Here is a 25,588-nt window from a genome sequence, read left to right as displayed (position 1 = left end):
AACGATGCAAAACATGTGCGTTTGCACAAAAAAACGTTTCCGTGTGGACGTCCCCTAAGTCTAGTCTTCAGCCTGAGCCTGCACCTACAGAGGGTCCCCGTGCTGTGGAAGAAATCCTGCCTCGTTCCTGTGCCAAAAACGCCGCGTCCCAGCGGCACTCAGGACTACAGACCGATGGCTCTGACGTCTCACATCATGAAGACCTTCGAGAGACTCGTCCTGGAGCAGCTAAGGCCTATGGTCAGGCCCTTCACTGATCCACTACAGTTCGCCTACCAGCCCAGCCTGGGAGTTGAGGACAGCATCACCTACCTGCTGAACAGAGTCTACACTCATCTGGACAAGCCTGCGAGCACTGTGAGAGTCATGTTCTGTGGCTTCTCCAATGCTTTCAACACCATCCGTCCGGCTCTACTGGGTGAGAAGATGACTGCGATGCAGGTGGAGGCCCCCATCGTGTCCTGGATTGTTAATTACCTGACGGGCAGACCACAGTACGTACGCCTAAAGAACTGTGTGTCTGACAGGGTGGTCAGCAACAGGGACTGTCCTCTCTCCCTTCCTCTTCACCCTCTTCACCTCAGACTTCCACTATTGCACTCTGCCACCTTAAGAAGTTTTCTGATGACTCAGCAATAGTTGGCTGCATAGAAAAGGGTGATGAGAATGAATACAGGACTGTTGTGGACAACTTTGTCACTTGGAGTGAGCTGAACCATCTGCAGCTCAACGTGACAAAAACGAAGGAGCTCGTAGTGGATCTGAGGAGGGCGAAATCATCTGGGACCCCTGTTTCCATCCAGGGGGTCCCTGTGGACACTGTTGAGGAGTACAAGTATCTGGGGGTGTACTTAAATAATAAGATGGACTGGACTAGAAACGCCGAGGCTGTCTACAAAAAGGGCCTCAGGAGGCTGAGGTCCTTTAACATCTGTCGGACGATGCTGAGGATGTTCTATCAGTCTGTTGTGGCCAGTGCTATCTTCTTCGCTGTCACATGCTGGGACAGTGGGATGAAGACACCAACAGACTGAACAAACTGATCAGGAGGGCTGGTGATGTCGTGGGGGAGGAGCTGGACACACTGACGAACGTGTCTGAGAGGAGGATGCTGTCCAGGCTTCAGTCCATCTTGGATAATGTCTCCCACCCTCTCTACGACACACTGGCCCAGCAGAGGAGCACCTTCAGCAGAAGACTCCTCTTACCCAGATGCACCACAGAGCGCCACAGGAAATCGTTCCTACCTGTGGTCATTAAACTTTACAACGCCTCCCTTGGAGAGTCGAATACCCCATCTCTGTAATCTCTCAAACACTGACAATCATTTCTCTTTTTTATTGCACTTTAACACTGTACATTTGATCTTTTATATATTATTACTGTGTATTTGTTTTTAATATATATGTTAAAGTCTGGATAATATATGTTGTTTGTATATCTGGAGTTGTAACAAAAATAATTTCCACCTGGGATTATTAAAGTATTTCTGATTCTGAGACGAGGCGATCCGCTAGCATGCTAGCGCTAGCATGCTAGCGGTTCGCCACCTCGTCTCGGCTCCTGACGTAGAAAGCCGTGCAGATTTTGAACAGCTCACCCAGAGACTGAAGGCAGGTTACATTCAGAAACCGTATCTCACTCAAAACCGCATGGATGTTTTTTTTTCCAAGTTTGTATGCGTGTGGAAGCACCCGAGACACAAAATAACACCCCAAATCCCAGAAAAAGGGATTTTTTTCATAATATGGGCATTCAGGGTACTTTTACTTGAGTATTTCCATTTTATGCTACTTCATTCTTCTAATAAACTATACATTTAATAGGCAACCATTGTACTTTTACTCCGATACATTTGTCTGAAAGCTACATACTTTTCAGTACTTTTCAAGGGGGTAAGCCAGCCTCCACAAAATGTACCTCCCATGGAGCCATTTTGATGCTAACAAGCCATCACTCGCCGTTAGCATTCCATTGACTGCCATTCATTTTGAGTCACTTTGACAGCAAATAACTTTACATCTGAAGCGTTTAAAGACTCTATTTGTCCATTGTTTATTTCTAAAGAAACACAACAATGTATAAAAGGCTCCATTACCTTGTATCTCACGTTATGACTCCGTAGCAGACGCTTTTGTAAAAATAGGCTAACGATTGGGTCATAACCACGAGACTTACTGTCGCATAGTAGAGGAATTACCGTATAATACAGGAGAGTTCAGTTTTGACTTACATGAGCTGTTTAAGTTTCATTACTAATGTTAACTAGCATTTTAGTGATCAATAATTAGCCTGTGCCCATGTTATCTCCTTCCATATACCTACACTCTCCGTCTCTGTAAGATTGGGAATGATTGAGATTTCTGTTGGCACAGCTACAAGAAGACTTCCAACTTTCAGACAGGTTGCTCACGTCACATCTATGTCGTCAAGCTCAGTTGGAGGCTGCTCAGTAATGCTCAGCGCTCACCGGAAAAGTGCTTCTAATATCCTTCACTGGTCTACGTCCAGAGCAAAGGGATCTGTTGGTCCATTCATATATACTGTCTATGTGCTGAGTGTTAAAGAGGGGGGGTGGGAGATAGGATCTCTCTCTGCTGGGCCTCAGCTCTGAGCTGCTGTGTGAGTGGGACACTTTATTTTTACAGTCTGTGTTTGACACATGAGCGAAACGACATTTATCTGGAACGGCGACGCATGAATGGAGAGACTTGGACGTGCTGTTCAGTGATTAATATGGCAATAACGGGTTTGATCCTGATGACCGCCTGTTTCCTGCTGAAGGTCACAATCAGATGGTCGAGAGCATACAGTATAGTACTGTACAGTATTGTACTCAAGGACAAATTTACTTGTACTTTACTTGAGTACTTCCATTTTATACTACTTTATACTTATAACTAACTATATTTCAGAGGTAATATTGTACATTTTACTCCACTAACTTTATCTAACAGCTTCAGTTACTTTTCAGATGACAGACTTCCTGTCCAGTGAAACCCATGTTTCTCCACATTTGGTGATTTTGAAATTGATAAACTGAAAGACGAAGTGTTCCTTTATGTGTTGAGGAAGTTCTCCTCCCTCTTAACCCTCCTGTTGTAAATTACCAGCTCACTACTTTCATTGAATTTGGGTGTTTTAGTCAATTTTATAGCATTTGAAAAAAGAAATTGCTAAAAGAACGTTGACAAAAAGTGACAAAAAGGTCAGAAAAGGCTTAAAAAAAAAGAGAGTGCAGAAAAAAAGTGACTAAAACATCGGAAAAAGTGACAAAAGCGTCGAGAAAAACAACAAAAGTGTCGCAAAAACATCAAACATTGAAAAAAATATATATATAAGGTTTAAATTTAAAAAAATTAGGTGGAAGACAACACAAGGGTTAAGCTCAGAAAAACCGATCACTTGGAGGATCACAAAATTACAAACAAAACCTGATGTCATGGAAACCTGGCTGGACTGTTGGACGAGAACCGTGACTCAGACTGAACAAGACTAACCGGCACAAGCCAAAGGGAGACGAGGACCATTTCTACACGAGGTAGGGGAAAACAGGTTAAACCAATCAGGGTAGACAATCACAATGGCGGGAAATTCACACAAAGGGAGGAAGTCAGGGTCTGAAACAAGGGGGAAAAGGTGAATACAAAATAAAACAAGAAGTGAACAACGAGACTAGACACGAGTGACTAAACTAACGTACTTGACGAGACGTAACAATGGCATTCGGAAAATCCAGCAAAATTCAGGGAAAGTCATGGAATGTTGTTATGAGTAATCTTCCACGTATTATTTTCTGTAGCTGTTGACGTTAACGTCTAATATGAGTCGATGCGTGACAACGTCTTGTTCGCTATCTCGTACATGGCTTCATTTTCAAAAAAAGGTTTTCATACAATCATTAACGAGTAAAGTGTACTATACAGTAACACTATGTGTGTGTTGTACGTTGTAAAACGGTTATTGGAATTTTATGATGGGTCCTTGGTCATGGAAAAGTTTTGACCAAATGTGCGGGGACCCTGTTAACATCAGGACGTCCAATGTTTTTTTGTTTTTTTTATCCTTTCTTTCTTAACCCTTGTGTTGTCTTCCCGTCGACAATGCAACTTTGTGTTTTTCTTTGGTCGAAATTTCAATAGTTTATTGTTCTTTTTCTACACTTTTCTCGACATTTTGTTGATTTTATTCCCAAAAAGTTGTCACATTCTTTCAAATTTTTTGGTCACTTTTTGGAGCATTTGTTTTTATTATTTTTTTGTCAATTTTTTAACACGTTTTTGGGTGCTTTTTCCAATGTATTTATTCACTTTTTGTTTTACACGTTTTTGTCACTTTTGGCAATGTTTTTGATGGGTTTTTTTGTCACTTTTTCCGATTTGTTTGGTCACTTCTTTCAGCATTTAAAAAAACAAACATGTTTTTGTTGATTTTTTCCCCTGTGTTTTTGTGGCTTTTTCCAACATTGGTCACTTTTTTCAACGTTCTTTTGTCATTGTTCTGATACAGAAAGTTTTTGTAAACGGGTCAAGTTTGACCCGAGGACAACAGGAAGGTTAAATAAGACCGAGTCAAATTAAACACTGCAAGAGCAGAGGGCAGGTATTGCCTCATTCTAAGGATAGCGTCTCAATACTCCTTTTCAAGTCATCTGTTGAGTGACAAGAAAAGTACTTTATGACGGCGAATATTATAGCTGCAGAAAGCACATGGTGGTTATGTGGCTTATGTGAGTGATGCAGGCCTCGACCCCAGACAGATAAAGCTCTATAGTCTTTATTCTGAAAAGCTATTTTATATCTAAGGGGCTGAAGGAGAGTGATTACAATCAGGTCGAGGGTAGAAGGTGGACAGTGACGGATGGAGAAAATGTGGGCAAAAGTTAAATGGGACAAAAGTTACAAGGACGGAGATGACCTGTAGGACAAAGGTGAGGGAAGCCAACAAGTTCAACAGTAGATAAACAGCTCAATACTGGGAGTTTAACCAGCTTCCAGACAACGTGACCTAAAAAAACTATTTTTTTCCCTAATCTATCGCAGCGTGGACGTCACAACTTGTTGGATCCATTCAGAGAAGATTGCTCAATTTGTACAGACGCAACCAAACAGTACACTTAGTTTTGTGTTGATATTTGTGTACTTGTGATTTTTCTAGGTGAAATGGTGAAATGATAAAGTCTAAACCCTTAGAGCGCGTTTTGTCCAACTTTAAAGGAATAGCTCCGAATTTTAAATCTATTCCTATTGCATGCACACTCTGCAAGTAGTCCATAGGGTAGCTTTAACTTCCACAGTCATTCAGTGGTGGAGGAAGTACTCATATCTTTTAATTTAGTAAAAAAGTAGCAACACTGCTCTGTAAAAATACTCTTTGTCCAATTCTGTGGTTGATGACCCAACGCCTACAAAATGAACCCAGGCCATTGACTGCAAAAGTAAGGGTCGGTGAGAATGGTTAACATTACACCTGCTAAACATCAGCATGTTGCATCGTCACTTTGAGAATGCGAGCATACTATATACACACATACAAAATACACTTTAACAGTCAGCAGCCCCAAAGATGTGCATTCTGTGTCAGTCTCGTCCATAAGTATGCTTCCTTCTGCGCGGTGATACGGTTTCGCAAAGAAAGAAAAACAGTTCCTAAGAAACTAGTTACAGACATTGCCGTTGAGTTTTTCAAAGGTATTTTTTGGGACTTTGAGCACCACAAGCCGAGTGCCATCTAGTTCCATTACAGAACAAGAGAGGCAGCCGTACATCTCTACAGGACAGGCCGGTATCTCCAACACTGGGCAACTCACACCACAACTATCTAGACTGATGAATAGCACCGCAGGTAATAGGGAAAATAAGTATCTTTGATTTTGGGGTGAACTGTCACTTTCAGTAATTGAACAAATACACTGCATCTGTACTGGGTGTGGACCAGACACACACACACACACACACACACACACACACACACACACACACACACACACACACACACTGGAAGATAAGATAAAAGAGACCTTCAAAGAAAGCAGACATACATCAGTAAAATGATAAAGACAGGAACAACATGCAGTGAGAGAGGGATCTTATTTGTGTGTGTCTGTTCTTTAATAAGAACAAGTGTGCCGTGACACAGTGGACTCTGCCCATTGGCAGGTTTTTTATGGTCTCAAAGTTTGTCTGGCTATGATAAAAATGCAAACGGGGGGTTGTGTTTATCAGGGTGATAAAACTGAGATCCTCTACTGGAGAGAAGCAGGAACACTGTTTTCGCTCACAGCATGCATCCCTAACACCCGAAACAAAAGCTGGTTCTCATTCTCAGTTGTTCCTGAAAATGTTCCCATCCCCCATCCCCCTCACCCTTACTTTTTTCTCTTTTATGCACCCCCTCATGTCTTTGTCCCCCCCCCCTGGGATAAATCAACATAACAGGAGTGTGTGTCCTCCATCTCCCTTGAACTGTTTATTGTCAGTGAGCCCTGAGAACAGACAGAGACACCCATTAGGCAAAGAGACGACCTGCTTGTTGCAGCCTTTGAGGCCAGATAAATATTTGGGAGAAATCGGACGCCTGGTGGGAGAGAGTCCAACAGGAGCCCTTCAGAGCTTAACAGTGGTGGAATGTAACCAAGTACAATTACAATATATATATATATTTTTTTGATAGATTATTTTTTGGGCATTTTAGGCCTTTATTTGACAGGACAGCTGAAGACATGAAAGGGGAGAGAGAGGGGGGAATGGGAGTCGGAGTCGGAGTCGAACCCGGGCCCGCTGCATCGAGGACCGGAGTAAACCCTCTATATATGGGCGCCCGCTCTAACCAACTGAGCTATCTGGGCGCACCTCAACCAATTTTGAGTTACTTGTACTTAAGTCTTTTCTTTTAATGCCTCTTTATACATGTATTTTCCTGCAGTTTTGCTTACTATTTACTTCTGAAAAGAGCTTATATAAAGTATGCTTTATTATGAATTAAACTACCCAACAGTTTATACAAGTACAGCTGATTAATTATTCGATTAACAGAACAGAGAAAATGAATTGGCAGCTATTTCGATAGTTTGTCATGTTAAAACATTGAATGGTTCCAGCTTCTCAAATGTGAAGATTTGCTGCTTTTCCTTTTAATTATTTTAATTATTTCAATGTATGTGTACTAATGTTGAGGTTTGGACTGCTGGTTGGACAAGACAAACATGCAGGACTTAGGTATTTTTACAGTGTGCTATTAGTTCTTAAGTAAAGGATCAGAATGCTTCCTCCACCACTGGAGCTATATGATGGAAATCTCAGTAGTTGGGTCCTGATATGGGATGTGTGGGCCGTTTAAAAATCCTCACAGACAGACGTTCCACTCGCCCAAGCTCTGCCAGTGCTGCCAGCCTCTTTCTTCATCCTCCTCCTCATTAGCAGAAACAGACTGAATATTCCAATTAGGGACTGTCACATTGCTGTGCCAAAAGCATCCTCACATGCTGTCAGCTGGAAACAATTTGACAGAAGATTGGTGATGGTTGCAGTAATCAAACAAAAGCACATTAAAGAGGTGGAGCCATTGCAGACTTCCCAAGTGCAGAGCAAAGAGGTCATCTTTTTTTTGAGATTATCCGAGGTCTTGCAGCGGAAGGTCTGATTGCATTTACTGTTACGGGTTTAAAGCCCGAGACACACCGAGCCGATAATCTGCCGTCGGACGGTCTGGCGAGGTCGGTGACTCAAGTCTGTTCGGTGTGGTCCGTGCCATCTTCCGTCCGAGGGGCCTTCGGCCTTCATTTTGGCCGATTTGACATGTATAATTGGCGGGGCGGGCACTGCCGGCAGTCGGACTCAAATGACCCATCTGATTGGTAGAGTGCTAACCCGGAAACAATTTTGAGTCTCTCAAAATCTGATGAAAATCTTTTGAACTGACTTTTGTCAAGATCTGAAATGAAGACAGATTCAGCAACTGCACGGCCTATTTCTCGCTTCAAATGTTTTCAGAAACACGTTTCGGTGAACTATCTTAGTACAATATGAGATCGTTTTCTGAACGAGCCGCCACGACAGTCTGGCTTTGAATTTCCGGAGAAACCAGACCCCAAGGGGGTAAGCTTCTCCTCGGAACGCGTAGCTCCTGGCCAAGCCATCACCTCCCGTTAGAATTCCATGGACTCCCATTCATTTTGACGTCACTTTGACAGAGAATAACTTTACATCTGAAGCGTTTAAAGACTCTATTTGTCCATTGTTTATTTCTAAAGAAACACAACAATGTATAAAAGGCTCCATTACCTTGTACCTCACGTTATGGCTCCGTAGTAGACGTTTCTGTAAAAATAAGCTAACGATTGGGTCATAACCACGCGACTTACTGTCGCATAATAGAGGAATTACCGTATAGTACAGGAGAAGCTCGCAGGCAGTTTGGACTTACATTAGCTGTTTAGGTTTAATTACTAATGTTAACTAGCATGTTAGTGATCAATAATTAGCCTGTGTCTATGTTATCTCCTTACATATACCTACGCTCTCCGTCTCTGTAAGATTGGGAATGATTGAGATTTCTCTTGGCACAGCTACCAGAAGACTTCCAACTTTCAGCAGGTTGCTCACGTCACATCTACGTCTTCTCCCTCAGTTGGAGGCTGCTCAGTAACGCTCAGCGCTCACCGGAAAAGTGCTTCTAATATCCTTCACTGGTCTCCGTCCAGAGCAACGGGATCTGGTGGTCCAGTTTATATATGTCAATGCCAGACCCAAGTGACGCGTTCGTCCAATCAGCTGCCGGTTTTCATTTTTGGGGGACAATACAGATTAGCGCCGCCTGCTGTTATGGAGACGTTTTACGCCTCATCGCTTCGGTGTGTTCCGAGGCACTTTTTGACCAACTCAGTGTGTCTGGGCCTTTAAGAGCATGTGGTTTCTTTTTTAGCGGAGGATGAGGAATGTTAATTCAATGTACTGTGCTTTAGCTTGAGAGTGGCTTGAGTGTGTATTCTTTTGAAAATGAGGAAACATTACACTATACCTACACAGGATATCTTTAGCGGTGATTACCTTAACAGATGTCAGTGGTGAAAAGGGCCAGAGAGCGGGCGTCACTTAATTCTCTTTCTACAGCTGTATTGAAATTGCAAGTAATTTTTTATTTGTTTTAAATGTGTCTCTTTCTGCACCACGCCCGGCATTTGTGCAAGGGATCTTCCCGCTTGCACAAATGAAGGGGAAGGATTTCAACACAATATTTTTTAACAATGTTGACATGCATGCGGGTGTGTTGACACATCAAACGATATAGATGCAATGAAATGAAATGAAATGGACCTGCAGAGAAATACTGGCTTCTGACGCTTACAAAGTTTCCCAACACAATGTCTGTGCCAGAGAGGTGGCACAATAATAGCCTATATATATCCATATTAGTATGTTAAATCATATGAACTCATATGTCTCTACATTGAGTACTTACCTTGCAACCCTTTTAAGCACATTTTCCTGATAATACTTTTGTACTTTCACTCAGTGGTGACACGTAACTAAGTACATTTGCCCAAGTGCTGTGCTTAAGTACAACTTGTACTTCACTTGAGCATTTCCATTTCATGCTACTTTGTACTACTCCACTACATTTTAGAGGAAAATATTGTACTTTTTACTCTACAACATTTATTTGAAAGCTTTAGTTACTTTGCTAAATTAATATTATTTGTATTAAATATAAATCAACTAATTATATTGTTATTATTATTATTATTATGCATAATGCCATCCAGCAGTAGGCTATACTGTATAAAGTAGTTAGATTTAGCCCCACCTCCTTTATCAGCTCTAACATTAAAGTTAAATACACATTAATATGATATGATTCTGAAATGGGCTTTTCTACATAATTAGTACTTTTGGTACTCTAAGTATAGGTTGATGCTAACACGTTTGTACTTTTACTTTAGTAAGCTGAATGAAAATGTAAGTTTGTAAAAAAATAAGCAAAACTATTACTTTATGCCACTCTTCAATATCATACCTGTTTATATTTAACGTCATGTTATTTTTTTTACTTTTATTTTTTTCTTTCCCTCCTTATGCATATTTCTGTCGTGAATCATAGGCTACTTTTATGTCAATTTTGTATTGCGCTTACTGTAGACATAAGTACGAAATGTTTTGCACAAAAAACGTTTGAATGAAAGTCATACAATATATATATATATCGCTAAACCGGCGTCCCTCTCCACCATCTACACGCACGTGCGTTTAATCATTCCTCTACTGCCGCTCACGCTCTCATACGCATGCGCGCTGGTTGTAGTGTCATCATCATCATCACCATCCCAGAAGTTGCTTCAGTCTGCGGTTGGTACCCTACCCTACCCCGAGCTGCTGCTGGATCAGCGTGTAGCCATTGTCAAGCAAGGACACCACGGGAGACACTCACTCACAGCCGAACTGAGCCTCTACCGGACACAGCCGAACTACCGACTACAACCCCGGTGAGTGAACGAGTGTGTGGTGGACTAACCGTCGAGACAAAGATACTGCTGTTGGGAAAGAAAAAAAAATAACCTATTTTTTTTCTTCTGTTGACTTAACATCTCAACGTGTGCTGAGTACATCGCTTGTAAGTTGTAAATTAGCTAGCTCACGCCTCCATTAGCTTCGCCAGTGTATCGTCTTATCTCTGCTTCCGCTGTCGTTCTCATTTGGTCTCATTACGACAGGGGCGCACATGCTTTAAAATAAACCCCGCCGGCTTTATAGGGCAGTTTTCCACCGACCGACGTAACGTTAGTCCCATTCACCGTGGCGTGATGCTGGCGCTATTTTTACATCCATAAGTGAAGTCAGCGAGTCTGAACTGTCCGCATCCGACCCAGAGGAGAGGTGATCTTGGACTTTGACTTCCACTTGCAGTGCGTTTGACCGCAGCTGCCTGGTGTGTTTTCTATTCGCACAAAGCTGAGTGATTTATTTTTATTTTTTCACATGCTGGCTCTTTTGAGGGTGCCGTGGCAATTTTTTAAGCCCTCTTTGATAACGAGGAAGGAGTCAAAAATCTCTTGCAGTATTGTCAGACTTTTAATGTTCAGAGCGTGGTACACAAGACAAAGGTTGGTTTGTAGTATGCACACCGATGCTAAGCTGTTCTCTCTTGCTTTGCACCCCCTCCTCCCCCAGGGTAGTTTCTTTCACATGGCTTTTGTCCTCAAGACGATAGCTATCAGCCAGGGGGGTGAGAATCCTCCTCTGACACCCAGGTGGGAGTTAATGCAAATAGGTCAAGATTCATTCATTCATTGTAAAGGATTCAGCGTGATCAAATACAGGGGAGGTTTAACCTAACTAGGCTACATATGTCTGGTCGAATGTGACTTCATTCAAAGGTTACGTTGTAAGGGAGATATTACAGCGACGATCAATGTCAACTTCCCTCAACAATGGTCCTAGTTCAGTGGAAAGATCACAAAACAGCCACATGCGCTGCCTCCCGTGCAGTCCCCCATTGTACCCCCCCCCCGAAAAAAACAGCCAGAGCTGCTTGTTGTCTATTAACCGAGGGTTATTCTCTGAAAGTGAGTGATTGCTGTCCTGTTCCATTTGTGTAGCAGCAGGGTGATCTGTAGAGAAAGCACAGGAGCTGGATTCATGGAAACATCCACCCTGCTTTCCAAAGTTAGATTTGGTGAGTGCATGAATGTACCAGCGCCAGTCCTCTGATCTCTGACTTCTCTGGAGGGCGTACAGCTAGTTATTTCTTCTAACATCACTTGTAGATGGCAGAGTAGTTAAATCAATGTGTTGGCAGTTTTTAGACATTTTAAAAATGTTTTTATATTTGGCAGATCTAAGTGTATTACGTAATAGAGTAGGGGTTTTAAAAGTTTCTGCTCTCAGGCAATCTGCTCACCAGGTTACTAATGCTGCTGCTTCAATATTGACCTATCCAGTTGTGGTTTTCCTTGTGCTTACCTACTCAGGATATTGGTTGGCACCCAATCTCGACTGTAGGTGGACAATACGCCCACATTGTGCAATCTTGATTTGCATAATCTTCACTGCTATTATGTGCCAGGAAAAGCTGAAAAGCATCCTGACACATAATTGTCTATTCACCAGTGCTGACTCGACGCTTTCCTTGTTTGCTACTGTTGTGAGTGATTGTTGGCATGGTAACCATATCCTAAATGTATTGGGCTGAAATGGGGATGCATCAACACCGTTATTTCCCATTTTTTGGGATCAATAAAAATCTATCTATCAGTGAGTGAGTAGAGGTGGTTTCTAGCTTTTCGAGATAAGAGATTCTGCAGACTATCGAGCTAATGAACGTTGATCAGGCCTGAGGCTTTGTTTAAGGGACAACAAATGAGTGGAGACATGTCGGTGGTGTGCCGGTGTTTCCTCTTACTGTATGCGTGTGTGTGCGAAAGTAGAGTGATAATGAGTAAGGCTGCGTTCAGATCCACTCAGGCAGTTGTCGGCAAAAGTTCTAGTCTTCCCATTCATTTGGAATGGGGGTTAATTAATTTAGGCTGGGGCAGGGGGGCCTCTGGCAGAACGTTCCGATTCAACTTTTGGAGAAACGCAACCAGTTGTCACCCTTCAGTGGCCGGTCATGTAACCGGTGGTCAGACTTCTCGGTCGTTTTTGAAGCGGTGTGAAAGTCCCGTACAGTAAACATCCCTGCCTCTTATCGCTGCTACATTTCACCATTTTTATTTAGATTTGGGGAAAAGGAATGAGCCCTCAAACTGTAGTTGTTTATTTATTTTTTTACTTGCATTATAGACTCATGCCGCATTCTATTTACCTCAGAACTCGGAAGCCGGAACTGGGAATGACGTCATACCTGAGTTGAATGCGTTCTATTTAAAAAGTCGGGTTTTCATTAACACTAGCCCGGTTAGCTATTGTTAGCAGTACCAGCTGATGATAACGCATTACGCCGTTTTTTTTGTGCATGCAAACAGCGTAACAGCACGTCCACAGACAGAAGTTGGACATGCCTGTGTGATTTAGTGACCCAAATAAGACAGAAGTGCTTATAACTTTATGTTACTGCAGCTTTCACAACTGTTGATATAGGGGTCAGCCATGTTGGATTTTGCAGACTGATCTCATGAATTGGCGTATGTATGACACGCCAATTTGTATTCCGTTTTTGCGTATTATCAAGACGCATTTTTGCGTGTATATCAACGCAAATTGGCCGCCATTGGCCTATATTGCGAGTCGATTTCCGCCGTAGCGAGTGGTATAAAGGAACGGGGGATCGGGTAAGGAGGTAGGTTGGGTGGCGGATGGGTAAAACACAGGACTTTCAACTGGGAGAGCCGGGTTCGCGCCCCACGTGTTGCGATTTGGCGATTTTTCGTCCGTTTTTTGCCGTTTTTGTTTTTTAAGTTTTTGTTTTGAATAAGCCTTACCCAATGTTTCTTTCCTAAACCCAACCATTTGTTGTTGTCGTAAGCGTGTTTTTGTCGTTATTTTCCGTGTTTTTGTCACTGTTTTGTTACTAAAGCCTTTCCCTGTGTTCTTTTCCTAAACTCAACCATTTTTTTTTTTCTTAACAGGCGTGTGACGTTGTTCTCGCGATAGTACGTCAGGAACGCCGCGAACGCGTGGTGAGGCCCGCGGTGGGTCTGTTTACATCAGCTGTATCCAGCGTGTATCATACACATGGATAGCTGAAAATGGCGTAAAATAACACGCCATTTGGCTTTATGAAAGTGGCGTATATATTTACGCAAAGTCATGATGCCATGTTGGATTTTGAACTCGGGCTACTGCGAGGTTGTCCGAGTTCTGAGCTCGTAAATCCAAGGTCAGGAGGCGTGTTTCCGACTTTGACCTCCTAAAAAACGAGTTCCGAGGTAAATGGAATGCGGCATTAACACACCTCTTGTCTGTTGGGGGGAGGGGCCAGTGTACATGCTGAAGTACGAAATGAAACGTAATACTATGTCGGAAGTACCTAAATACAAGTAACCTGAATACAAATAAATAACCTACCTTTCTGTTTTTTTTTTTTTTTTTTTTTTTTTTTTTTTTTTTTTTTTTTTTTTTTTTTTTTTTTTTTTTTTTTTTTTTTTTTTTTTTTTAATGAAACATATTTTTTTTTTTTTTTTTTTTTTTTTTTTTTTTTTTTTTTTTTTTTTTTTTTTTTTTTTTTTTTTTTTTCTTTAATTTCTTTCAATTAACAAATGTGTAATATTATTGGTAAATGGACATATGATGGAACGTCATTTTATTGACTCTTGTAATATATTTTTTTGGTTTTGTTTTGTGTCGTGTTCTCTAATAATCCCTTATGCCTTTTTTTTTTAAATATATTTATTAATTTGTGTGTTTTACTGTTTAGTTACGTGAATGAAGATATTTGACAGAGTCATGATGACTCTGTCAAATTTCACTAACTCCACCCCTGCTTCCTTCCTTCCCTTCCCAATAATCACGGGTTTTGTAAGAGTGGCTTGTAGTATCCTGTCTTTTGTGCACTACGTATGTAGATTTAGGAAACAGACAGCCTTTTTTTTTTTTTTTATCATTGTTGTGACAGCATTTGTCCTTGAGTTGAACCCTATAATTGTCAGGTCTGTCAATTGTCCCAGAAACCGTAACCATGTTTAAAAAAAAAAAAAAAATTTAAGTTCTAACATTTCATCTGCTGAAAGCATTTGTTCTTGTTTAATACGAGATTTCAGGTAACTCCGTAATTCCTTCAACACACTTTAGTGAAGGGAGCGTTTTGTTTCTGCAGAATGAATGGCCTCATTGATAACTCCTTTAGGAGTTGTCCTGCTTTGCTGGGACCCACACAGACACACTAAACACACACACACACACACACACACACTAAACACACACACACACCCCTAACTGAGCTCCAGCACAGAGCAGTGGGACATCAGGGGAGATGGCAACATAAATCCAATCTCCTACTGGGGAAGCCTGCTTCCCATTTAAGTCCAGGTTGAAAAGTGAATATCAGATTCCTCCGCCCCCCCATCTTTTTCCAGTTTAAACAACTCTGTGCAACTGATGTGGGTCCTGTCTGCCTCTGATATTCAAAATGTCTACAAAGTTGTTTACTGCTGCTAAACCTGCCAAGCTTTCTGTTCTCACACGGCACATACAGTTTACAGTGGCAGACGTACGACTCTCAGTAAATAATGGCTCCTTGAATTCTGAGGTCAACAAAAGAAGGCTTCTCAATTCTAGCCGACGGCCATTTAGATTTTTGTTGGCTGTGACTAGCATATTATATCAGAAATATCTAGCTAATTAAGCAAACATTAGCCAATTAAGCTAAATAAACAGTATTGTTCTTGTATTCCATTTTTTTTTGTGGTTGTTGCGGGCCAAAATCCTTGATTAAGCGGCACGTTTTCTTAAAAAATGCGATGGAATATGCAGGATATTTATGCAATTTTATGCGATGAAATTGCGGGAACTTGCAAAAACTGCGGTTTGATGAAAAAGAGAAAAAAAAGTTATTCATTCTCCCAACATCCTGCTTTTCGATGATGTTCACGTCGCGTAATTACGTTACTTCATAACGTTCCCATGGCAACAGGGGAAAATGGCTGCTCTTTTGTGAAGTAAACGCAATATTTTCAACTTTCTGCTAAGATATATATGTGACTTTTTTGCAACGAAAATGCAGGGACAGTGTTTCCTCTAGGATTTCTTTTTTAGCAGTGGGGGCAGATCTGTTGGACCCCCCCCCCCCCGGCAAATGTTTTACGTATTAAACAGAACTGACACTTCGCTGCAACACAAACTAATATATTTATTCACCTCTGTTCACACACAATGAGGCATATTTTCATTTTGTTTTGATTGAACTGTAGGTCTACAAAATGAATTTTACAAGAAATTCTTCATAGGGAAACCAAAACCCAAAGTAGGCTATAGTAGGGCTGGGCGATATATCGATATAAACAAATATATCGATATATTTTTAAATGAGATATGGAATTAGACCATATCGCATATATCGATATAGTTCAAATGTGATCCTTGCTCCCATAGATATGTCGCCGTGAGGTTCTAAACATACGTCAAAACCCGCCGCCATCTTGGAACAGGGGTCCGAAGCATTCAGATCAACGATAAAGATGCCGGACTTTTGTACTGCTTAATTATGTTCAATAGAGGAAATGAAAAGAACAAACCGCAATGGATAACATTTAACAGGTGACAATGTGTTTTATGATTATGTATGCCGCCCGACCAGCAATCTGAGCTCCGGCGTAGCGCCGAGGCGGAGAGAGCCCCGTGGCGGCCGCAGCCGCTCTCTTCCCCCGGGCAAAAACACAGCTTCGCCTCGCTGCTGCGCCGGTCCCCGCTGATCCAGATCGGACCAGCCAAAGACAGAGTGGTGATCGGTAGGATCTTACACGTAGTCCAGGACGAACTGTATGTCGATATCGGCGGAAAGTTCCACTAAGTTTGCCGGCGGCAGGCGGACGGAAAGAAGCTACAGCGGGGCAGCGACCGTCTGCGGCTGCAGGATCTGGAGCTCAGTGCCCGTTAAAATTACATGTAACGCATAAATACATACAGAAATAAATAGTGGAGGAATGAGCCTGGACATTTCAGTCTGTTTAAACTTCCGTTTGGACTCAGATCTGTGAACCGATCATAATAAATATTCTTAACACATTAATTAGTTTCTTTGTTTTGTAGTCGATAGTTCATCTTTTAGTTTACTTAAGTGGAAGCAGTATCAAGTGGAAGAATGGGACTATAACCTAGGCTTACAGGCATGAGGCATTACATTTTGAACAAAGTAGATTATATTAATATCAAAAGCTTAATTGACCTTTGGAACGAATCACAAATAGCCTATGGAGCTTTGATTTCAAAAAAGTTACTCCTGTTATACAGTATTTAGGTTTACATTTTATTGTTATTTGAACAGCTGAGCATTTAATCATGAACCAGGTGAAGAAACCGGTTTATTATTTATTTGATTTTGCAACTGTTTCTATGAAACTACTTGTGACATGTCATATTTGATTTGGGCTTTGACTGAACATTTGCTCTCACTTCGCGGAAAAAAATATCGGGATATATATCGTATATCGATATTCAGCCAAAATATATCTGGATATGACTTTTGGTCCATATCGCCCAGCCCTAGGCTATAGTATAAAACCATTCACAATGAAACTAATTGCATATTTGCCTCAGTGGCAAAGTTGGCAGCCTTGCAGTGTGCATTTGGTTTTTCTTTGCTTTTGGAAAAAAAACTCCAAGGCTGGGTTACACTAGAATGGCCAGGACGGTCATTTTGACCGTTTTGAAATTTATATGTGTAATAACTTTGCTAAATAAAAAAAATACAATCCTGCTGGTACCTGACTTTTCCTAAAAGAGTCTGTATTTTCATTTAAAATAGTTTTTATATACTGTACATTATACAAAAGGCAAAGAAAATACAATCACTTTGACCTATTTTGGCCATACTGTCATATTGACCGCTCGGATTTTCGCGGTTTTGTTTTTAATCTTTTGCGTGGTTGAAGATGCATCTTGGTTGTTTAGTAATAATCATAGTCTCTGTCAGAGAAACGTAACTAGCGATCTCGAGTAACAAGTGTGGGCATCACCGAAGCCAGAGTCGGTAACGTAGGCTACGGCATGGATGGACTCGGTTCTGAATCAGAAGAAAAGCACCGGGCGCTCGCTCTGTGAAAGGCGCGGTACACGTAGACGGTAGCTGTCTACGTGTTCGTATAACTTTATACATGCTACAACTGGCTGGAATCATTGCACGCATCCTCTCCAAGGAGTGCACCAGCTGTAAAATGTCCTGGAGGAAGTTCATGCAGCGACTGGCAGAGGAGCTGAGAGCGGAGTTTATGGAGGAGAAAAAAGGCAGCGGCGCACGGTCCGAGCAGCGCTGCGCACCGCAGCAGACACCAAATCGGAGGCAGTGCCTGCCAGGTTAGGTTAGGTTATAAATGTTCAAATAACATACTTTCAATTGTTGTTTGGCTGTGAATTATGTTGAATGAATTTCCCCCCAATATGTTTCATGAATGTATGAAATAATCACGGTTTAGCCTACTATGCCATGATATGATATCAAGAATCAACAGCCACGTGCAATTTAGCTAGCAAAATGTGCAAGAACTATAGACTAATACAGGCTTAAATGAACTGACAACATAAGTTATACGACTTACAGTTGTAAAGAATGCACACATGCCATCTCAACCGGGTCCTCCGGACAGCCTGTCTCTTTTTTCTGTCTCCCTTTTCTCCGAGTGGCACGCGTGCCCACTCTCACGCAGAAGCTGCGCGCTATTCTCCGTCGACGCGCTCTTTACAATCACTGCTGATAGACGGCTTTTTGTATATATATTTCTGATACCGTGGCGGGAGAAATATAACCGTGGCGGACTGCCACTTGCCAATCAACATAGAGGAAACACTGGGGGATTATGAAATCGTGCAAGCCCCGCATATTTTGCGTGGAAATCGGCAATTTATGCGGCGAAAGTGCGGCGTATTTGAAAAAAATGCGGCCCCTGCATAAATATGCGGACTTTGGCTGATTATGCATTGAATTATGCGATCGCATAATCACGTTTTTCTGGAGGGACTGTATATAAATACCCGCTAAAATTTGCAGCTTACATTCTAGCAAACAAACTGTATTTAAACCATTGCTTATAGTGTTGCTCTTGTGATTTTTGGTTTTGAGGAGGTTAAGTCAATCGACAGTTGAAACTCTTTTAAACACGGCATCTTTCTTACTACCAGAGCCCCGTGCACACCTCTCCAGCATGTCGATTTAATTCAAAGCTTGACAGGCCTAGTTACGTTTGCTGAGCTATGATTGGACAATCGCTGTTTAGTGGGGATCTTCAATTACATTTAGGATCACGGACTGTACTAACTGGATGTTCTTACCTTGTTGAATGTCCCATTGTCTTTTTTTAAAATTTCCTTGGAAGCATAAGTCTATCCTGTCCCGTTTTTTTTAATGCTGCTAAATTTGGCTTCACTGTGCAGCATGGATAAATATATCTGGTTATGACCTACCTCCCCTCCCTATTCCCCCTGTCCCATGAGTTATTGAGAGGGCTGGTTTTTCCATGTCAGCCTGGACTCTGGATGACCTTTCTACTAGGTTCGTAGGCAACTCCTGGTCCTGAGTTAAGTCCCCGACGACAAGGTTGCAGGAACACGCCGACTTATTGGGACTTTAGCTTATTCACAGTATCCCCCAGAGTTAGACAAGTCCATACATACCCTTCTCATCTCCGTGCGTGTTGTAACTCTGTCTGACGCCCCCAGCGCTAGCCTAGCCTAGCACAGATCCTGGAGGTAATCGGTTCCAACTAGCCTACTGCTCCCAATAAGTGACAAAATAACACCAACATGTTCCTGTTTACGCGCTGTGATTTGTATAGTCACAGCATGTACAAATATAACAAGGTCACATGAGACACAGCAGTCTTCTAACCGTATATAAACTGGGAACTATATTCTCAGAAAGGCAAAGCACTGCTACTTCTGCTACTTGGGCGGAGTGATTTGCTCGCAGCACCTGAAGCCCCGTGGTGAGGAGCAGAGAATTGGCTCAGAGTTGGAGTAATAGTCAGCAATTACTAGATAGTAAAAGCATAGTGACCTTGTTATTTGTCAACGCTGTGACTATACAAATCACTACATGTAAATAGATAAATGGTGTTATTTTGTCACTTATTGGGAGCAGTAGGCTAGTTGGAACCGGTTACCTCCAGGATCTGTGCTAGGCTTAGCTAGCACTGGGGGCGTCAGACAGAGTTACAGCACGCACAGAGATGAGAAGGGTATGGATGGACTTGTCTAACTCTGGGGGTTACGGTGAATGAGCTAAAGTCCCAATAAGTCGGCGTGTTACTTTTTAAATCAAGGTATAACTCTAAAAATGATTCACTCAACGAATTGATTCATTAATTGACTGTTTTAGCACGTTGCCCCCCCACACACACACACACATCCATCCCACACAACATATAAATATAGCCTAGAGAAGTCAACTTTCAGCTTTGTGGAGAGTTTGGAGTTGTAATAGGAAATATGAAATTACATTGAGAGCACGCAGCTCTCAGAGTAGCATTAGTAGAAATGCTACTACAACCTCCCTTGTGCTCGCCCACATGCCTTATTCTGTCCCTCTCCGGGACATCTGCTGCGTCTGCTAGAGCCTTGCTAAGCTCGCATTGCAATGAACCCTCAGGTGGACTGAACTCACTGTCCCTGCTTCGCATGTCAGCCAATACAAAAATACACCATGGTCGGCGTTACCAGCCAGAGTAGCAGTTAAATCAAGAGATGCCTGTGACTACGCTGTTATGAGTTTTTTGGACGACTGCCGGGGGGATAATAAAGAGGGACCCCGGAGCAACAATCTGAGCTGTGAGAGGGTTGAGAGTGCCAATAGTCATGGTGTTGCGGGTATAAAGTTGCTCTTTAAGTTGGATTTATAATTCTAAATGTGTCCTAATAATGGGTTATTAGGTTACACTGAAGTGTAGACAGTGAAAGGGTTATATGACGCATAGTCTTTAAAATTCTGATTGACATCAGTTCAACTGGCAGGTCACATGACAGCCTTTTTTATATAAGCTTTTATAAGACCTTAGATTTCAGCACCAGTTTGTCAAGAATAATACAGGGACACATTATAATCCTGCCAAGTCCAGACTTGGGGTTTGGCTCAAAGTCTCTCATTGAGAAACCATTTTAATTAAAGCTTTATTTCAGCATCATAACTGGAGTGATGAAAGACTGACCGACACAGTTTTTGTCTTCCTGATCTTTCCTGGCACACATTCTGGTACACCAGCGCTAATAAAATTCACACCATACGGAATACACACATGCATACATCAACGCCTGTATGGGTGTGCTTGTGTTTGCCCCATTTCCTTGTGTGACCTAAAAAAGAGGTTGCATGACTGTGCGTGACCAGACCGCTGAGATCAGCAGTGACGTCGCTTCTTTAGGCACAGTGGGCACATTGCTTGTGAGACCTAACGGAGAGAGGAACTTGAATATTGTAGCGTCATCCAGCTTCTCCATTTATTAAACGTGTGTGTGTGTGTGTGTGTGTGTGTGTGTGTGTGTGTGTGTGTGTGTGTGTGTGTGTGTGTGTGTGTGTGTGTGTGTGTGTGTGTGTGTGTGTGTGTGTGTGTGTGTGTGTGTGTGTGTGTGTGTGTGTGTGTGTGTGTGTGTGTGAGACACAGATTATTTGTTTTGAATGTTCTTCAGTTCACAAAGACGAACCTCTTTTCTATTTTATGTTCGTCCGAGTTGCAAGTTGTCATCTGCTGATTATTTTCTCGGTTCATTGTTGGGTCTATACTATTCATAACATTGGAGGTAACTCCCTTGAGAAAAGTGTGTTTTGTATGCGAGTGAATGCAGTCTGGTCCCGAGTGCTCCACGTCAGAGCTAAAGGAGGACTGGCTGCGGCGGTCCTACTCCTGTAGTCCTCACGGGTCCTGGTCCGTGCAGGAAGGCCGTGCTGCAGCAAAGGTTACAGGACGTTATGTAACGGATGCTTAGCATACTGCTGCTTTGGTTAGCACCAATGTGCACGTCACGCCCCCCCCCCCCCACCTCCTTAAAGTGTAGCTCCAGTGGAACAAATCCAAGGTTTAGTCAAGCAGAGCTCCAGTGGCACCTGGAGAGATAAGCGAGTGTTTGCACTAGGGATAGACCGATTATCGGGCCTTTTTTTTTTTTTTTTTTTGGTAGATTATCTGTATCTGCGTATTATTTGCCTGCTAACCGATAAAGTTAATGAATTAAAAAGTGGTCTACTTCGGCTCGGCTACACCTCTGCGTCTGTCCCTCTGCTTCGGTTTGACTCCCCACCGAGTCTGACTTAATGTCCCGCCCACAACACTATCTGACTCTCTGTTACTGGGTATTTTGCTGAAAGATTCAAATTTATTAAATACGTTGTTTTTTTTTTTTTGTTAGATTTTTGGAACTTTCCAAAATCTTAATTTTGACATGATTTTCACTGTATATGCAGATCAGTTCCAAATATCTATGGGTTTCATTAACTACTAATAATCGGTATTTCCCTTGAAAAACCAGTATGGGACGATCCCTAGTTTGCACCAGCGTGTGAGAGTAGGCATACTGTGTAGCTGCGTGTCAGTAACGTCACTGAAGGAAGAGCTATTGGGCAAACCCCTCCTGTGAGCAACGTGAGAGGTGCAGGCAAGCCTTTGCCAGTTATACATTCTGGCCCCTGGATGACTTAGTAGCGTGGCATTTAGTTGGCTTTAATTGCCTCCTTGCACGATTTCAAGGTTGGCCAACTGCTTCTGTAGTGTCTATAGAGGAACAGAGAATGATGTTATGTCTGTTTGGATAAATTGAAGCTTCGTGACTGGGCTCAGGGTTGAGTGACTTAAAATCTCCTGACTTACTAACCATTAACAGTAACATGTTCTGCTGAATAAATACACATAACCATACACACACCTCACACAGATGGCCTGCATTGATTTCTGTTGATGGTGGTGTGGGTTTTTTGGAGTTGTTTGGCTCTCATTCACTTACCGACAGAAGTTCCCGATTCTTTGGGTTCTTTGTGTGACTTCTTCTTCTTCTTCTTCACCCACGGATGTTTGTTTTCTTCCGGTTTTGCGCCAGCCGCATGATAGAAACGTCATCAACACGCCCACTCGCTTGCTGTGAATTCTCACACTTTGGGCTCAATCGGAGATGACACGGACTCTGTACTAGGGAGCTGGCGGGGTGAAAACCGTTTGATGTCCGGTCTAACCGATTTGGACATTTTGCTTTCTCACATCCATCTCTGCCGGGTAATGTCTAGCTAATTTTAGGTTTGCAGTGCACGTGTGAAGAAGAATGCATACTTTCAATGATCCCCCAAGGGGAAATTACATTTCTTACACACACTGTTGTTACATTATACACTGAAGACAGTCGGTCTGTTTGGTTGCTGATGTGACTGTGCGTGTACACAGACACCAACAGATTTGAGGAAGTGGAACTGCCTGTATGCTTGTGGTGTGCGCATTCCGACTGTTTGTTTGGTTTCTGACGTCATCCGTTTGACTGTTTTGTTGGTCTTAGGTGTGCTACTCGCGTCATTTGTTGACTATAGTCAGGAGTCTTTGTCTATTGGGTACATGAAATAAATAAATCAGAGTTATTGAGTTATTGCCAAGTAGATTTTAACATACAAGGAATTTCTCTGGGTATTTTGGTGCAATAAACTATAATAATAAAAATAAATGTATGAAAAGCAAGTACTGCACAAGTCCAGAAACGGAGATATAAAGTCGGAGGGTTGACATTAAAAATATGAAAAAATAAACAATACATGTATATCTGGGCTTTTTTGTGACCAAGGAATGTGCAAAAGCTCAGTTTACATTATAAATATGTGCAATGTACAGCGATAATTCATCTCTGTAATAAAAGAACTAATCCTATATGAAAAGACTAATTTAAAAATGCTAATTATCTCGCCCCAGAAGACCTTCTACATTTCATCATTAAAAGCTTTTGTGAAATCTGTAGTTGGGAGTATTTTTTTTTTTGTTGCTATTTGCTAAATTCAGATAACTCCGTCCTAAGTTGATAGTAACGTCTGTTGTTTCTCTGGGTTGAAGCTTCTAATTCTGGTGAATTGCATCTTAGAATAGTCTATATGTCATTGTACATGAACAATGAAACTGAATGCAGTCCTCCCAGTGCAAAACATCAGTAAAAAGTGCAAAGCAGGAAAATAAATATCTGTATGTATATACATGAAAGTCTCTAAAGTCACTATAAAAATGGGTTAAAAAGGAAAGTTAAAATACAAAAACACAGGCATACCACACAAACAAGACATTCGCTGCATGATTCCTGTTTAAATGGCATTAAGTTTAATTATGGAGCTCGGATAAAACCTGTTTTTCAGTCTGTTTGTTCGCGCTTTAAATGTCCCACAACATCTGCCTGAGGGCAGTAGTTCAAACCGAGAGTGTCCGGGGTGAGATGGATCTTCTGAGTATGCTCTCAGCTTTTTTTAAGGCAGCGGGAGCTATGAAGGTCATCCAATATTTCAAGTCTGCATCAATCTTTCCAATATTGCATCACAGTTCTTGTGGTCATGATGAACCTTTCACAATTCATGCAGTATTTCGCTGTGAGTTTCAGGCCCTGTTTACATTAGAACGCTCACAGGTGAAAACGTAAAAATATTTTATCAGATGTGCCTTTCGTTTAGACGGCGCCGGCGTTTTTGGGGCTTAAAAACGCAAAAAAGTTAAACCTCCACCGTCTCGTTCCCATCTAAAGGGTAAAAATGCAAAAGTCCGCAGCTTCTATTGTTGTGGTGGCCGGCGACCCACCCCGTATTTCATAACATAAATCAACATATAGAGTGATTACTCGCCCGTGGCCACTCCGCCGTTGGGTATCCACAGCCTGCCTATACTTGGTCCGGATGGCTTTCAGCTTTTGATGATATCGGACTTTTACAGATGCCGTCTTTCTCGTGTGGATAGGACGTCCCTCCAGGTACAGGATACTGCTGTCCATATGTCTATATAGTTTGACTGGCAGGACTCCCAGTCCACGCCCCGGTTGTGCCACCTCCTTTTCCGTCCAGACAACAATTGTCAGCTTTTGTTGTTTGCTTCGCCATGTTTTGGTTTCGCGCTACTGGGGAGAGAAGTAGAAGGAAGGTTCCTACGCAGGTGCGCGGGACTTGGTGGTGGTGTGTGGCAGTGCGTCACGCTATCACCTAGCCGCCTGGCGTGCATACTACATTGAATTTCACACACCTTTTGCGTCACCATATGCACGCAGATTCCCTCTAAACGCGGAATAAAAAGTGATAACGCAATGCCACTTTTGCGTTTTCTCGTCAGATCGTTTCTGTCAGGTACTGTGTTTTTGGATTAGTGTGTGTCCAGAAGAGTTTGCCTCTAGCTATATACTGTCATTAGGTTAAATGATTTAATGCAAGTAAAAACTGGATGGTGTTGGCCAATATACGGTGGCTTCCTTTTCAGGAATCGTGGCACAGATCTGTTTGTGTGTAGTAATGTAACCCATCTGCTAAGCTCATAAGACGAAGTGCGCCACATGTTGGCAGTCCACGGAGTGCCGATCAACAGGCCTGTATCTCTACTTAAACAGTCTTCCTCTTCAGCTCCTGCAGTCTTGAAGTGGAGTTCAATCACATATGTGGTAACTCACACACTTACCCAAACCAACATGCAGGTTCTTTGGTGTGTTTGGGTGTGTAAGTGGAATCAACAAGCGTGTCTCTCAATGAATTTCCCATGGTCTACTCCAGTTCTGAATTCCTAACCTTCCGTCATTTGGTGCCGGGCAGGTAGCACACAGTCGGATCCTTTTTGTTGTAATCGGCTGCCTACGGTTTTAAACAGGAGCTGTTGCCAGAGTCCTGGGAACTGAACCATACAGGCCATGTGCAGGCTGAAAGAAACTCACCGGTTAGTAAACAACCTGGTTATGCCGGTTGTCCCCGTATACATGAACGGGGAAGAATGACGGTGGCGCTCTGCCAACGCACAAACTGGCTTTCTGTT

General features: G+C 42.2%; 1 protein-coding gene across 1 annotated transcript in view; it reads left to right on the top strand.

Moving 5' to 3' along the window:
* Positions 1-10,311: 10,311 nt before the first annotated feature.
* LOC120558669 (monocarboxylate transporter 1-like) overlaps positions 10,312-25,588 on the top strand; it is a 32,799-nt gene continuing 17,522 nt past the window's right edge. The window contains exon 1 of the mRNA XM_039799778.1: positions 10,312-10,480. The gene's annotated coding sequence lies outside the window, so the exon portion shown is untranslated. The remainder of the gene's footprint in view (positions 10,481-25,588) is intronic.

This window comes from Perca fluviatilis, chromosome 5 (genome assembly GCF_010015445.1).
Source record: "Perca fluviatilis chromosome 5, GENO_Pfluv_1.0, whole genome shotgun sequence".
Lineage (NCBI taxonomy): Eukaryota > Metazoa > Chordata > Actinopteri > Perciformes > Percidae > Perca > Perca fluviatilis.
This window is presented reverse-complemented; position numbering and strand designations above follow the sequence as displayed.